This window comes from Marmota flaviventris, chromosome 17 (assembly GCF_047511675.1).
Source record: "Marmota flaviventris isolate mMarFla1 chromosome 17, mMarFla1.hap1, whole genome shotgun sequence".
Lineage (NCBI taxonomy): Eukaryota > Metazoa > Chordata > Mammalia > Rodentia > Sciuridae > Marmota > Marmota flaviventris.
Window position 1 is genome coordinate 37,304,497 of NC_092514.1, and position 15,585 is coordinate 37,320,081.

Below are 15,585 nucleotides of genomic sequence, written 5' to 3' on the forward strand. Positions count from 1 at the left end.
TTTAGTTTTTATTTTGAGACAGGGTTCTTGCTTAGTTGTTTAGTTGAACTTGTGCTCCTCCTGCTGGGATTGCAGGCAGGCACATGGCTCTCCGCTCTTTTTTTTTTTTTTTTTTCTTTAATAGCAACTTTATTGACTTATAATTTACATACTGCACAATCATGCATCAGTGGTTTTTAGAATATTCATAGTTATGTGCAACCATCACACTCGAGATAGTCTCATTACTTCAAAAAGGAATCCTGTATGCTTTAGCTATCAGCTCTATATTCTCCATTTTTACCTGCCCCAAACTCCCAATCCTAAACAGTCACTAATCTACTTTCTCCCTGTACAGATGTGCCTATTCTGAATATTTCATACAATTGGAATTATATATGGACTTTAGTGAGTGACTTCTTTCCACTTAGCATGTTTTCAAGGTTTTTCCATGTGGTTTGTTTCAGTACTTCATTCCTTTTTATAGCCAGAGAATGTTCCATTATATGAGAATCCTTTGTTTATCCATTCTTCAGTTAATTTATATTTGTTGTTTCCACTTTTCAGGTATTATTAATAATGCTACTGTGAATACATACACATTTTTATGTAGACACTTTTTTTTTTAAAAGAAGAGAGAGAGAGAATTTTTTAATATTTATTTTTTAGTTTTCGGTGGACACAACATCTTTTTTTAATTTTTTGATTGGATATATTTTTTTATTTTTATTTTTTTTAAGAGAGAGAGAAAGAGGAGAAAGAGAGAATTTTAATTTTTTTTTTTCAGTTTTCGCCATCACAACATCTTTGTTTGTATGTGGTGCTAAGGATCGAACCCGGGCCCCACGCATGCCAGGCGAGCGCGCTACCGCTTGAGCCACATCCTCAGCCCCACAACATCTTTATTTTATTTTTATGTGGTGCTGAGGATTGAACCCAGCGCCCCGCACATGCCAGGCGAGCACGTTACCGCTTGAGCCACATCCCCAGCCCCAATGTTTTCTTTTTTCCTGAATACATAGCTAGAGATGGAACTGTGGAGTCATACAGTAATTGTTTTAATAATTTGAGGAACTACTAGACTGTTTTTCAAAGTGAACACACTTTTATGGTCTCAGGAGTACATATGAGAGTTCCATTTCCTCCACATCCTGGTTGACACTTGTCATATCTCATTTTGTGTATATACATATGTATTTAGGCACACAGATTGAACCCAGAACTTTCTGTATGCTCTCTACCACTGAGCTATGTTGCCCAACTTGGCCTCAAACTTGTGATCCATCCTGCCTTAGTCCCCTGAATAGTTGGGTTTATAGGCATGTGTTATTGTACCTGGCTATATCTGACTTTTTAATTTGGCCATCCAAATGGGTGTGAAGTGGTATTTCATTTGTGCTTTTTTTTGTGTGTGTGTATGTGTGTGTGTTTTGTTTTAGGTGGACACAATATCTTTATTTTGTTTTTATGTGGTGCTGAGAATTGAACCCAGTGCCTCACGCATGCTAGGCGAGCGCGCTACCACTGAGCCACATCCCCAGTCCCTCATTTGTGCTTTTGATTTTCATTTTTCTGATGCCTAAATCATATTGAGCAACTTTTCATGTGTTTATTGGCCATTTGTACATCTTTTTTTTTTTTTTTTTTCTGTACTGGGGATTGAACTGAAGGCACTTTACCATGAGCTACATCCCTAGCCCTTCTTAATTTTTATTTTGAGACAGAATCTCCCTAAATTGCTTAGGGCTTCATTAACTTATTGAGGTTGGCTTGAATTTGCTATTCACCATGCCTGGCCCTTTTTGTTTTTTGTTTCAAGATGGGGTCTGGCTAAATTGCCAAGGCTGGCATCAAACTTTTGATCATCCTGCCTCAGCCTCCCAGGTAATAGGGATTTACAGACAAGTACCGCTATTCCCAGCTTAACCTCATTCCTGTGTATGTGGATACTCTTTTGGCCTAGAAATACTTGTAGAAAAGACTATTTTCCCTTCATTGAATAACCTTGGCATCTCCATCAAAATCAGTTGACAAGATGGGAGCCATGACATACATCTATGTCCCAGCAACTGGGGAGACTGAGGCCAGAGCACTGTGAGTTCAAAGCCAGCCTCAGTAATTAAGCAAGGCCCTCAGCAATTCAGTGAGACCCTGTATCAAAGTAAAAAAAAAATAAAAGAGGGCTGGGGATGTGGTCCGGTGGTTAAGTGCATCTGGGTTCAATCCCTGATACCAAAAAAATATTTTTAATTAAAAAAAAAAATCAGTGACAGTAGATGTATTATCAATCCCATTTAATTTTATAGACTCTAAATTCTATTCAATTTTCTTTATTTATCCATATGCCAGTACCACACTGTTGATTACTATTGTCTTATAGTAAGTTCAGGAAGTCTGAGTCCTCCTATTTTGTTTTTCTTTTTGAAGATTGTTATGGCTGTTCTGAGTCCCTTACAATTCTGAATGAACTTTAGGATTGGCTTATCAATTTAAAAAAATATTTTTAGTTGTAGATGGACACAATACCTTTATTTATTTACTTACTTATTTACTTATTTTTATGTGGTGCTGAGGATTGAACCCAGCCTCACATATGCTAGGTAAGCACTCTAACCACTGAGCTACAACCCCAGCCCTGGCTTTAATTTTTTACAAAGAAACCACATGGTGGGGCTGGGGATGTGGCTCAAGCAGTAGCACGCTCGCCTGGCATGCGTGTGGCCCCGGTTCGATCCTGAGCACCACACACAAAGATGTTGTGTCCGCAGAGAACTAAAAAATAAATATTAAAAAATTCTCTCTCGGGCTGGGGATGTGGCTCAAGCGGTAGCGCGCTCGCCTGGCATGCATGCGGCCCGGGTTCGATCCTCAGCACCACATACAAACAAAGATGTTGTGCCCGCCGATAACTAAAAAAAAAATATTAAAAATTAAAAAAAAAAATTCTCTCTCTCTCTCTCTCTCTCTCTCTCTCTTTAAAAAAAAAAAAAAGAAACCACATGGTATTCTGATAGGGATTGCATTATATTTTTAGACAAATCTGGGGAAAATGAAATCTTTTTTTCCCAGTGCTTGAGACTGAACCCCGAGCTATATCACCAGCCCTTTTTATTTTTTGAGTGAACTTGGCATCTTCATCAAAGACCAAAGTCTTGATAAGTTGCTTAGTTTGACCTTGAACTTGCAATCCTGCCTCAGCCTCTCAAATTGCTGGGATTTCAGGAGTGTACCACCATACCCAGCTTTAATTTTAATTTTGAAACAGGGTCTCTCTAAATTCCAAGGCTGGCCCTCCAACTTGTGAGCCTCCTGCCTCAGCCTCCAGGTTGTTGGGAGGAATTGAATTTTAACAAAATTATATTCTGGCCATGAACATGGGATATTTTATTTATATATTTTTTTAAATTTTCTAACAATATTTTAGTTTTTCAGAGTGAAAGTGTCTTATATCATTCATGCTGCTATAACAAAATGCCACAAACTGGATAATTTATAAAGAATAGAAATTTATTTCTTGGGCTGGGGATATGGCTCAAGCAGTAGCGCGCTCATCTGCCATGCGTGCGGCCCGGGTTCGATCCTCAGCACCACACACAAACAAAGATGTTGTGTCCGCCGAGAACTAAAAAATAAATATTAAAAAATTCTCTCCGTGCTGGGGGTATAGCTCAGTTGGAAGAGTGCTTGTCTCTCAAGCCCAAGGCCCTGGGTTCAATCCCCAGCACCAAAAAAAAAAAAAAAAAATTCTCTCTCTCTCTCTCTCTCTCTCTCTCTCACTCTCTCTTAAAAAAAAAAAGAAAAAGAAAGAAAGAAAGAAATTTATTTCTTACAGTCTGAAGGCTAGAAAGCCCAAGGTCAAGGATATGCATTTAGTGTCCAGTAAGAGAGTTCTTACTGCATCTTCATATAGTGGAAGGTAGAAAGTAGTGCTTGACTAAAAATAATAATAAAAATAAATAAAATAAAATAAAACCTCTGCAGGGCACGGGACAGTGCTTAGTTCCATTTGATAAGATTGCTAGTTTTGTGGCTGGGAAAGTAGCTCAGTAGAAGAGCACTTGCTTGGCACACATGAGGCCCTGGGTTTGATACCCAGTACCACAAGAAAAAGAAAATTAAAAACTGCTAATCTTATTCATGAATATTATTCTGCCCTCATTACTAAATCACCTCCTAAAGTTTCTACCTCTTAATCTACTACATCGGCAATTAAGTTTCAATGTAAGAATTTTGGGAGATGTTTAGCAATTAAGTTTGAACATCTTTTGTTAAATTTATTCCTAAGGCCAGGTGTGGTGGTGCACACCTGTAGTCCCAGCCACTCAAGAGGCTGAGGAGGAGCCCATTTGAGCCCATGGGTTCAAGGCCAACCTGGGCAATCTAGCAGGACCCTGTATCAGGGCTAGGGCTGGGGCTCAGTGGTAGCACATTTGCCTGGCATGTGTGAGGCACTAGGTTCAATTCTCAGCACTGCATATAAATAAAATAAAGGTCTATCAAGAACTAAAAAAAAATTTTAAAAAGACCCTGTATCAGAAAAAAAGCAAAATGAGGCTGAGGCAGGAGAGCTGTCAGTTGGAAACCAGCCTCAGCAATTTATTTATTTTTAATTTTTTTAACAGTTTTCTTTTTTTAAATTTTTTTACTTATAAGTAGACATATATCTTTATTTTATTTATTTATTTCTTTATGTGGTGCTAAAGATCGAACCCAGGGCCTCGCACATGCTAGGCGAATGCTTTACCTCTGAGCCACAATCCCAGCCCAGCCTCAGCAATTTAGCAAGGTCCTAAGCAACTTGGTAAGACCCTGCTCAAAATCGAAAATGTGTCTCAGTGGTTAAGCACCTCTGAGTTTAATCCCCAGTACCAAAAAAATAAAATAAAAATAACCCTAAATCTTATTTAATGGAATTGTTTTCTTAGTTTCAGTTTAGTTATTCATTGCTGATACATAGAAATAAAATTTGTGTATTTCTATTGTATTGTGAACACTGTCAAACTCTTACTAGTTCTCAAGAGTTTTTATCCTTAATTCCTTAGGATTTTCTGTATATAAGTATATTCATTTGCTAGGACTGCCATAACAAAATACCAGAGACCGAGTGGCTTAAACAACAATATTGCCTCATAGTTCTAGAAAACAGCACAAAATCAAGGCATTAGTAGGGTTCGTTCCTTCTGAATGTTGTTGGGGAAGGATCTGTTCAGGCCTTTCTCCTTAGCTTGTAAAAAGCTGTCTTTCTGTGTCTCTTCATCTGGTCTTCCCTCTATGTGTATCTCTGTGCCAAATCCCTTTCTAGAAGGACACCAGACATATTGGATTAGGATCACCATAAGGATCTCACGATCTCACCTTAGCTTGATTATCTCTGAAAAAAATCTATTTCCAAATAAAGTTACATTCTGAGGTACTGGGGGTTGAACTTGCCATCCTCCTGCCCCAGTCTCCAGAGTTGCTGGGATTACAGGTATGCACCACCGCACCAGGCTGCTTTTTATTTTTTGAAGATTGAATATGTGACTTCCTACTCCCATTTCTCTACTTCAGACTCTTTTCTTCTCTCACCAGGGTTGCTGTCACATTCTCTAAGACTTGCCTTTATCTAACTTCTTTTTTTTTTGAGAGAATATTTTAATTTTTTTTTTTTTAGTTTTCGGCGGACACAACATCTTTGTATGTGGTGCTGAGGATCGAACCTGGGCCGCACACATGCCAGGCGAGGGCGCTACCGCTTGAGCCACATCCCCAGCCTTTTATCTAACTTCTGACAAACCACTATCCAAATGGCAGCAAAGATGAATCTTTCTAAAACTCAAATCTATCCAGGTGTTATGGTACATGTCTGTAATCCCTCGGGAGGCTGAGGCAGGGGGATCCTGAGTTTAAAACCAGCCTCAGCAATTTTGTGAGACCCTGTCTCAAAATAAAAAAATGTGGAGAGTGGATGAGCCCCTGGTCATTAGCTGATCCTGTGCTTGGGCAGAGCCAAACCCAGGAAACATTCCTTGCTAAAGGCAAGGAGTTATCAGCCTTGATTCTGGGCTCTGATGCTAACAGTTATCGGAGGTCTCAGGACAATGGGTGTCCTGGGTGCAGCAGGATAAGTACAGAATGCTCTTAGCACTGCAACAGTATAGCAGGATAACTGCTGCAAATATTTCTAGTTCTGTAACTTTTTAGTGCACAAAAAAGCCTCGGACAACTTACAAGCCTTGAACAATTTACAATGCCCCTTAGTTTAACTTTCGGATTATATAATAAACTTGTGAAGCTAGGTCTGGGTCACTGTTCCTCCATCAGAGTGCAGTTTCCCACCTTCTCATGAAAGTATCTCTGTGTACTTTTTTTTTTTTAATATTTATTTATCTTTTTTAGTTATTGGCGGACACAACATCTTTGTTTGTATGTGGTGCTGAGGATCCAACCTGGGCCGCATGCATGCCAGGCGAGCGCGCTACCGCTTGAGCCACATCCCCAGCCCTCTGTGTACTTTTTTGTCTCTGTGTTTTTCTGTCATCTGCTGTCACCCCTACTCGAAAATCCTTTGTTGATGCTGCGCGCGGGTTGAAGCCGTTGGCGCCCAGTGAGGGACTCAAGAGTACAGGGGAATTCAAACAGAATCAGAGGAGGAAAGGCTTTTGGAACGTGCACACATTTTTTGAGATCTTTAGCAGTGAGACATTAGCAGTAATCACCATCAAACTTCAAGGTAAGGAGCGCATATTTGTAGCAGGTTATCAGTCGCTGGATGTAAAACATGGGAAAATCGGGTTCTCAGAATTAAATCCTTTATGTACACTTAATGCAATTCTTAATGATCGAGGATGCACTTTAAAAAGTAAACAGCTTGTTACATTTTTTTAAATTTGTTGATAAAAATTGTCCTTGGTTTCCAGAGGAGGATACTCTTAATTTAGATACCTGGGGGAAAGTAGGAGAGCAGCTGTGTGCTTGCTGTATTAATAAAGGTTCAGATAACATTCCCGTGTCAATTTTTACTATATAGACATTAATTAAGGACTGTTTAAATCCTATCCAAGAAAAATCAAGATTACCTTCCTCTACCAAGGCAACGGATTCAAAACAAACTTTAGATGGGTGTCAGAAACTAAAGTCTTATCTGCCCTTTGTACCTTCAAAGGTTGCAGCGTTAAGCTCAGCTACAGGTGATAAATCATTGCCCTTACAATATAAACAAGAATTAAAATCTGAGGTGAATCAAGATCAATGCCAGCATGCAGAGAAAGATGTTTCTGTTAAAAATAAGGACATTACTAAACACTTTGCTACTGTAATTCTTTTTTTTTTAATATTCATTTTTCTAGTTGTAGTTGGACACAACACCTTTATTTCACTTATTTATTTTTATGTGGTGCTGAGGATCGAACCCAGGGTCTCACACGCACGAGGCGAGCGCTCACCACTGAGCCCCAGCCCCAGCCTGCTACTGTAATTCTTAATGTATATTCTGTGCCCTCTACTTTGGGTGCCAATCAGAAATGTCAACTGTTGCCAGACATGATGGTGCACGCCTGTAATCCCAGCAGCTCACGAGGCTGAGACAGGAGGATCGCAGGTTCAAAACCAGCCTCAACAAAAGCAAGGCACTAAGCAACTCAGTGAGACCCTGTCTCTAAATAATATACAAAATAGGGCTGGGGATGTGGCTCCGTGGTCGAGTGCCCCTGAGTTCAATCTCTGGTACCCACCTGCCAAAAATGTCAACTGTTTTCCTGTTTTTTTCCTTTGTCTCCATTTTAATTGAGCCCACGAGAGGAGAGAAAGCTGGGGAAGATATTTTATGCTTTCACATTTTCCCTGTAATTTAAAGTTATGATCCTAATAATTCTGGACAAATATTACCCATATTTGAGCCTATTCCTTTTAAAACTGTAAAGGACTTTGGAACAGCTTCTAGCTGCTATGGGCCAACTTCTCCGTTTGTTATTAGTTTGCTTGAAAATATCTCTAATGAAGCTGTAACTCCAAATGATTGGCAAGCTCTAGCTAGGCATGTTTGAGTCCGGGAGATTATTTAATGTGGAGGACAGACTGGATGGAAGCCAGTGTGACCAAGGAACTTGAAATCAGTCACATGGTATAAGCACTACTGTGGAAATGTTAACAGGAACTGGAGCTTTCAAAAATGTACAAAATCAGCTAAATTATACACAAGTTTATCAGCAAATAAATATATGTATAACAAAAACATGGAGGAGTTTACCAACTAAAGGAGAAAAACAACAGACATCAGTAAAATTAGACAAGGACCAGATGAACTTTATGTTGATTTTATGGCTTGCTTATATCAGACTACAAGTAAAATTATTACAGATCCTGATGCTGGAAACATTCTCGTAAAACAATTGGCATAAAACAACTAAGACTTGCCAAGACATTGTGCCTTTATTGAAAAAAGGGTACTGTGAATGATTTTATTCATTTAGGTACAGATATCGGGCCAACATATATTCAAGGGGCAGCTTTTGCCACTGCATCAAGAGGCTTTTTATCTGGAAAAAGCAAACAGATATGTTCAAGGGACTTTGTTTTAATTGTGGCAAGTCTGGGAATTACACTAATAATTGCAAACAGTTCTCTGTTCCTGTAATGGTTAGTGGAAGGAGGGCTCTCCAAGGCCATCAGAGAGATGCTCTTGATATCAGCGAGGTTATCATTGGGCAAAAGAATATAGATTAAATATGGACATCCTTTAGTTTCTTGGCAGGGAAACTGTCGAGGGGGCCAGCCCGCCATCCCAACAAATAGTGGAGACACTGACACACCACCACAGCTGTATCAGCTGTGGCAACCAGCAAACCCACAGTGAGAGATCTCTACCGTCCACCCTCCAGAAGCACAGGATTGGACCTCCGTCCCACTTCCAGATTTGTACTGACCCCAGAGATGGATCCTCAGGTTATCCCTACAAGGGTTTATGGTCCCCTGGCAGAAGGTGTTATGGAACCTATTTTGGGAAGTAGTTTAACCATGAAAGGTTTTCAAGTGTTACCAGGAGTCACAGGTCCTGACAATCAAGGGGAAACGTCATGGCTCAAATGATTAATACTATTGTTCAAATTCTTCCAGAGACTAGGATAGTGCAAATTGTTCTTTTACCCTACAAGCTAACTGGTAAAATTCTTTCCCCAGAACCTAAAAAGAAAGAGGTGTGGCTCCTCCAATCAGGTGTACTGGCGCAATTAAACAGGGGTGTCTACAACTTAAAATTAAATGGAAAATCTTTTCAAGATACTGGAGCTGATGTCTCTGTCATTGCCCTACAGCAATGGCCAAGGGCTTGGCCTCTATATATGGCCTATGCATACTTACAAGGTTTTGGTCAAGTTTCCCTGCTTCAACAAAGTACATCTTTTATTTAGTTGTTTATTGTATGTGGTGCCAGGAATCGAACCCAGTGCCTCACGCATGTTAGGTGAACGCTCTACCACTCAGCCCCAGCCCCAGCTCAGTACTCAACATCTTAAATGGGAGGAAGAGTCGGCCTGGAAATACCAGATTGGTTAAGCCTTATGCTCTTAATCATCTTCCTGTTAATCTTTGGGGTAGAGATATATTAGCTGAGATGGGTGTCCTATTATTCAGTCCCAACTCAGTAGTTACCTCCCAAATGTTAAATCAAGGTTTTTTTTTTTTTTTTTTAAAGAAAGAGTGAGAGAGAGAGAGAGAGAGAGAGAGAGAGAGAGAGAGGGAGAAATTTTTAGTGTTTATTTTTTAGTTTTCGGCGGACACAACATCTTTGTATGTGGTGCTGAGGATTGAACCCGGGCCGCACGCATGCCAGGTGAGCGCGCTACTGCTTGAGCCACATCCCCAGCCCGTAAATCAAGGTTTTGATCCCACTAAAGGATTAAGTATGCAACAAGGCACACTGTTTCTACCTTCTGCCTCCCCCCAACAGGGGTGAGTAGGGCTAGGCTATAATCACTCCACACCTTTAGGGGCCTTAATCACCTCTCCCACCAAAAAACAGCAGCTAAAATCACCTGGCTTTCTGGTGACCCTTTTGGGTCAATCAGTGTCCCCTAATGGGAAAGAAGTTCCAGGCAGCTCAAATATTAGTACAAGAACAGCTTCAGGATGATCATATTGAACTTACTTTTAGTCCTTGGAATACTCCTATTTTTGTGATTAAGAAAAAAATCTGGAAAATGGAGACTACTATAGGACCTTAGAGCAGTTAACAAAACCATGGAAGTTATGGGTCCTCTACAGTCTGGACTACCATCACCTACTGCTATTCCTTATCTTATAATTTATTTATACTGGAACTAAAATATTGGTTTTTTTTTTTTTCTTCACAATACCTTTGCACCCTGAGGATCGTAAGTGTTTTGCTTTTAGTGTTCCTACAATAAATTTTAAAGAGCCTGGCAAATATTATTGCTGGAAAGTATCACCACAGGGAATGGCTAACAACCATACCTTGTTCCAACATTTTGTAGATCAAGCTGTTTCCCCCTTTTGTATAAAATATCCTAATGCATGATTATCCATTACATTTAAATTTTTTCTGGTGCCATGGACTGAACCCAGGGGTGCTTAACCACTGAGCAACATCCCCAGTCCTTTTTAAAATTTTATTTGGAAACGGGGTCTCACTGAATTCCTTAGGGCCTTGCTAAATTGCTGAGGCTGGCTTTGAACTTGAGATCCTCCTGCCTCAGCTTCCCAAGCTGCTGGGATTACAAGCATGTGCCACATACCAGGCTTACATGGATGATTAGTTGTTTTGATAGTTGTAAATGAACAGAATACCTTAATTTTATTTGTTTATTTTTATGTGGTGCTGAGGATTGAAATTGCCTCACTCATGCTAGGCAAGTGCTCTACCACTGAGCTACAGCCCCAGCCCCATGGATGATATCTTAATTGCTCATGCAAAATTGCTTGTGCTCCAGGAAGTCTTTCCAGACTTACATATTTCTCTTACCATACATGGGTTATGTATAGCTCCAGAAAAGGTTCAGAAGACTTACCCATTTCAAAACCTTGGAATTCTGATTGAAGTGCACACTGTTCGTCCCCATTGGCTTCAAATTAGAATAGACACCTTACATACTCTCAAGGACTTCCAAAAACTTCTGGGTGATATTAATTGGTTATGTCCTTTTTTAAAAAATTTTTTAATGTTTTATTTTTTAGTTTTTGGCGGACACAACATCTTTGTTTGTCTTTGACTTTTTTTGTACGTGGTGCTGAGGATTGAACGCTGGCCGCATGCATGCCAGGCGAGCACACTACCGCTTGAGCCACATCCCCAGTCCACGTCCTTCTTTAAAATTAACTACATCAGAGTTGAGGCCTTTGTTCAATATCCTCAAAGGGGATCTAGCTCCATGTTTTTGGCAACTTACTCCAGAAGCTAAAGCTGCGCTGAATTGTGTAGAATCTGCCCTTCAAGCAGCCCAACTTATTAGGGTTGATCTAAATAGATCCATTCAAGTACTAATTTGCCTAGTACTCATACCCCTATGGGTGTTCTGTAGCCAGAAGCAAGAATTATAAAATGGCTTCACCTGCCACATTCTTTCTAAGTCTTTAACACCATTTCATGATTTCGTTGCTGAATTAATTGAAAAAAGCTTGATACTGAGTGTTGCAGCTTTTAGAGCTACAGCCTTCCCTATTGTAGTTCCTTTTACTACTGAGCAACAATATTGGCTTTGGCAAAATTCCACAAGTTGGCAGGTTGCACTTGCTAATTTTTCTGGTCAAATAAATAGTCATTATCCTGCTAATGAAATTTTACAGTTTGCTTCTATGATTACTTTTGTTTTCCCTAAAATTGTTCACACTAAACCAATTTCTCAGGCTTTTATGGTTTTTACTGATGGGTCCACCTCAGGGAGGGCCAGATTTTATAGCAAAAAAAAAGAGTCCAATGGTCATCAGACAAATTTCTCCTCTGCACATTGTGCTGAAATACAAGCTATAATTTTTGCCCTGCAATATTTTTCATCAGAATCTATAAATATTTACAGTGACAGTGCTTATGCAGTAGGAGCAACTCAAGTAATTAAAACAGCTACTATTGGGCGTATTAACTCTGAGGAATTATTTCAGCTTTTAGATCTTTACAAAATACTATACAACATTATCTATGTTTTACTGCTCATAATCGAGCTCATTCAGGTTTTCTAGTACCTTTAGTAAAAGGTAACAATATTATTGATCATCTTACTACATCAATAAAATGTATAGCACCTTATTCCTTAGTTCAAGCATTACATGCCCTATTTCACCAAAATGCTTCCAGTTTGCACAAAAAAATTTCATCTCCTAGGGTAGAGACTTTGACCATAGTTAAAAAATGCCCTTGGCCAGGTGTGGTGGCAAATGCCTGTAATCCCATTGGCTCGGGAGGCTGAGGCAGGAGGGTCATGAGTTCAAAGCCAGCCTCAGCAATTTAGCGAGGCACTAAGCAACCTAGTGAGACCCTGTCTCTAATAAAAATACAAAATAGGGTTGGGGATGTGGCTCAGTGGTTGAGTGCCCTTGAGTTCAATCCCTGGTACCCTCCCCCCAAAAAACAATGCCCTCAATGTGCTATTCACCTCCTGGTCTTATCAATTTGGGGGAAATCCTCGGGGGCCTAAAACAAAATCATATTTGGCAGATGGGTACATGTGTCTATTGACATCTATTCTCATTTTATTTTTAAGACAACACAAAACAGGAGAAAATGTTAAACATGTCATGAGTCATTGTCTGGCTGCTTTTACAGTTATGGACAAACCTCTGAAATTCAAAACCGATAATGGTTCAGCCTATGTCAGTTCTTTTCAACACATTTGTGCTTCTTATCAAATTATTCATAAGACAGGAATCCCATACATTGCTCAAGGACAAACAATAGTAAAATATGCCAATAAAATGTTAAAAATTCAACTTCAAAAACAAAAAGGAAAATAGGTATTCCATCTCCACAGAATCAATTGTATCATGTTCTTTTTACTTTAAATTTTTTAAACATTGATAAGGTGGGCCATATGCAGCTGAGAGATAGCAAGTTTCTGGTTCAGTTTGTAAAGCAAGAATGGTATGGTGGAAAGATTTACAATCAGGAAAATGGAACAGGCCAGATCCTGTAATGGGGAAAAGGTTATACCTGTATTTTTCCAGAAGGTGCTGAGAATTGGAGTTGGGTACCTGAGAGAACAGTGCGTCATCAACATGGATCCAACAGCCAGTCTTGAACCTCAATTCAAAAGATTAAGGATTGCTCCAAAAACAGTGGTTTCAAAAGATTAAGAATTGCTACAAAAACAGTGGTTTCAAAAGATTAAGGATTGCTCCAAAAACAGTGGTGCCTTAGCAACCCAACAGCTGTCTCCCAAATCTCAGAAGAAAAGCTGAGAGAAACAAGCAACAAGCGAAAAGCACACTAAGTGCAACTCCCCCAACTTGGGGTCAGATCAAGAAGTTGACGATCAAAGCTCAGAATATGGTTGAGAGTGAAGGGGCCCCTATGACACTAGTTACCATATTTATGGCAATGCTGGCCATTATAGATTTTCAGGTATGTATGGTAACAGGAGAAACTTATTGGACATATTTTCCAGATCCTCCCATTATTAATCCTGCTACTTGGGCTGGAGAATCTATCCCAGTGTTTACAAATTATTCTGCCATGGGCAGTGGTTAATCTGATTTTCATATTATTCCCTCTCATGACTTTAATTACTTATTCTGGATATAGTGCTGAGACTCCTATTTGTCTATTCATCAGAAAACTGGGTGCTTACAAGTGTCCCAGGAATGTAAAATATCCTATGGTGGTACTCGTGTTGCCACCGTTTCCAGTCCTTGGGATTTAAAAATATATGTACACAAATGTATGAAATATGATATGTCAAGAGCTTTGTAATGTTTTGAACAACTAATAATAAAAAAATATATATGTACAAATTACTGTCAAAATTGCTTTTCCTAATTCTGGTGATAAGGATTCTGTCAAACACCCTCTGTTTCCTTATTGCCCTAATTCCACCACTTCAGAACTGGGAACTTTTCTTCACTGGCTAGATTGTGATAACCTCTTTTATCTAATACTATAGTAATAGGTCAATAATAATGGCACCTACACCAAAACGGTTGTTAAGACAAACAATATAAAATTTCTGGCACATGGTAAGGTCTCCACGGATGTCTGCTAGTATTTTTTTTTGCATTTACTACCAACACATAACTCACATTACTAGTTATTACTACATACCAAACTCTTAAGTGCAGTTGGATCAAGTTAAATAATTTTCCAGTCATGCAGCTGGGCAGTGGTACTGGTGGAATATGAACACAAAAGCTGGGTTCCTAAGCCACCTCTTACTTGCATCATTCTCTAATCGCCCTCTAAAACTCCTTCGCGGCCACCCATACTTCAGTAGGAAATCCAACTCCTCAGAATGCTTTTAGGGAATGCTACAAAACTCGCCCCAGCCAACCTCCCTAGGACTCTGTCTTGCCATCAGCACCTTCACTATGAGTGCCAGTCCCACAGTAGGTTATTTCAGATGCCTTTTTTCCTGGCGCTTTTCTTCTTGGTACTAGAGAGTGAACCCAGGGGTGCTTAACTGCTGAGCCCCATCCCCAGCTCGTTTTCTTTTTTAAAATATAATTTTTTTTTTTTTAAATTTTGAGACAGGGTCTTGATAAGTTGCTTAGGGCTTCACTAAATTTCTAAGGCTGGCCTCGAACTCGTGATCCTCCTGCTTCAGCCTCTGGAGTCCTGGGGATTACAGGCATAAGCCATCGCGCCAGGCTCAGGAGCATTTTTTGCCCTGTTATTGCGATACCCTGTCCAGTCCGCTAGCTCCCGCGGGTCCTTCAGGAAATCTCTCAACCTCTCATGCCTCCAAAGCCGTGTTAGGTTTGCCTTCTTCTGAGGTCTTGCAGCACCTCGCACTTCCCCCATAGCCATCGCTGCTGACTACACGGCGTCATTTACTTGCCTGTCGCTCCTTTTGAGACTGTGACTTCTTTCACTTTTCATGTAGTGTGCACATAACCAACACTGTAGAAAAGCTTCATCAGATAATTGAAATAGAATTCAAAAATTGGGTGCTATCTCAATTATTACCATCATTATTATTGTTGTTCTGCGGTACTGGAGGTTGAAATTAGGGGCGTTCTACCTCGGAGTCACATCCCCAGCGATCCTCCCCCCTTTAAAAATTTTTTATTAGTTATTGATGAACCTTTGCATGTGGTCCTGAGAATCAAACCCAGTGCCTCACACATGCCAGGCAAGCACTCCACCACTGAGCCACAACCCCCGCCCCTCCCAGCCCCTTTTTAAATTCGACTTTCAGACAGGGTCTTAAGTTTCCCAGGCTGGCCTCGCGATCCTCCTGTCTCAGCCTCCCGATTACATCCGTGCATAATCGCACCCAGCAATTTTCCTTTATTTGTAACCTGCCCTTAAATACACTGGTAATCGTTTTTGTTTGTTTTTTGGTTTGTTCGTTTGTTTCTTCCCGATTGGCGTGCGTCGGGGAGTACCTACGTTGCTGGCTCCTTTACAAAAGAAACCCACGGCAGACGACTCTCCCAGCCTTTGAAAGCAGAATCCACTTAACCGCT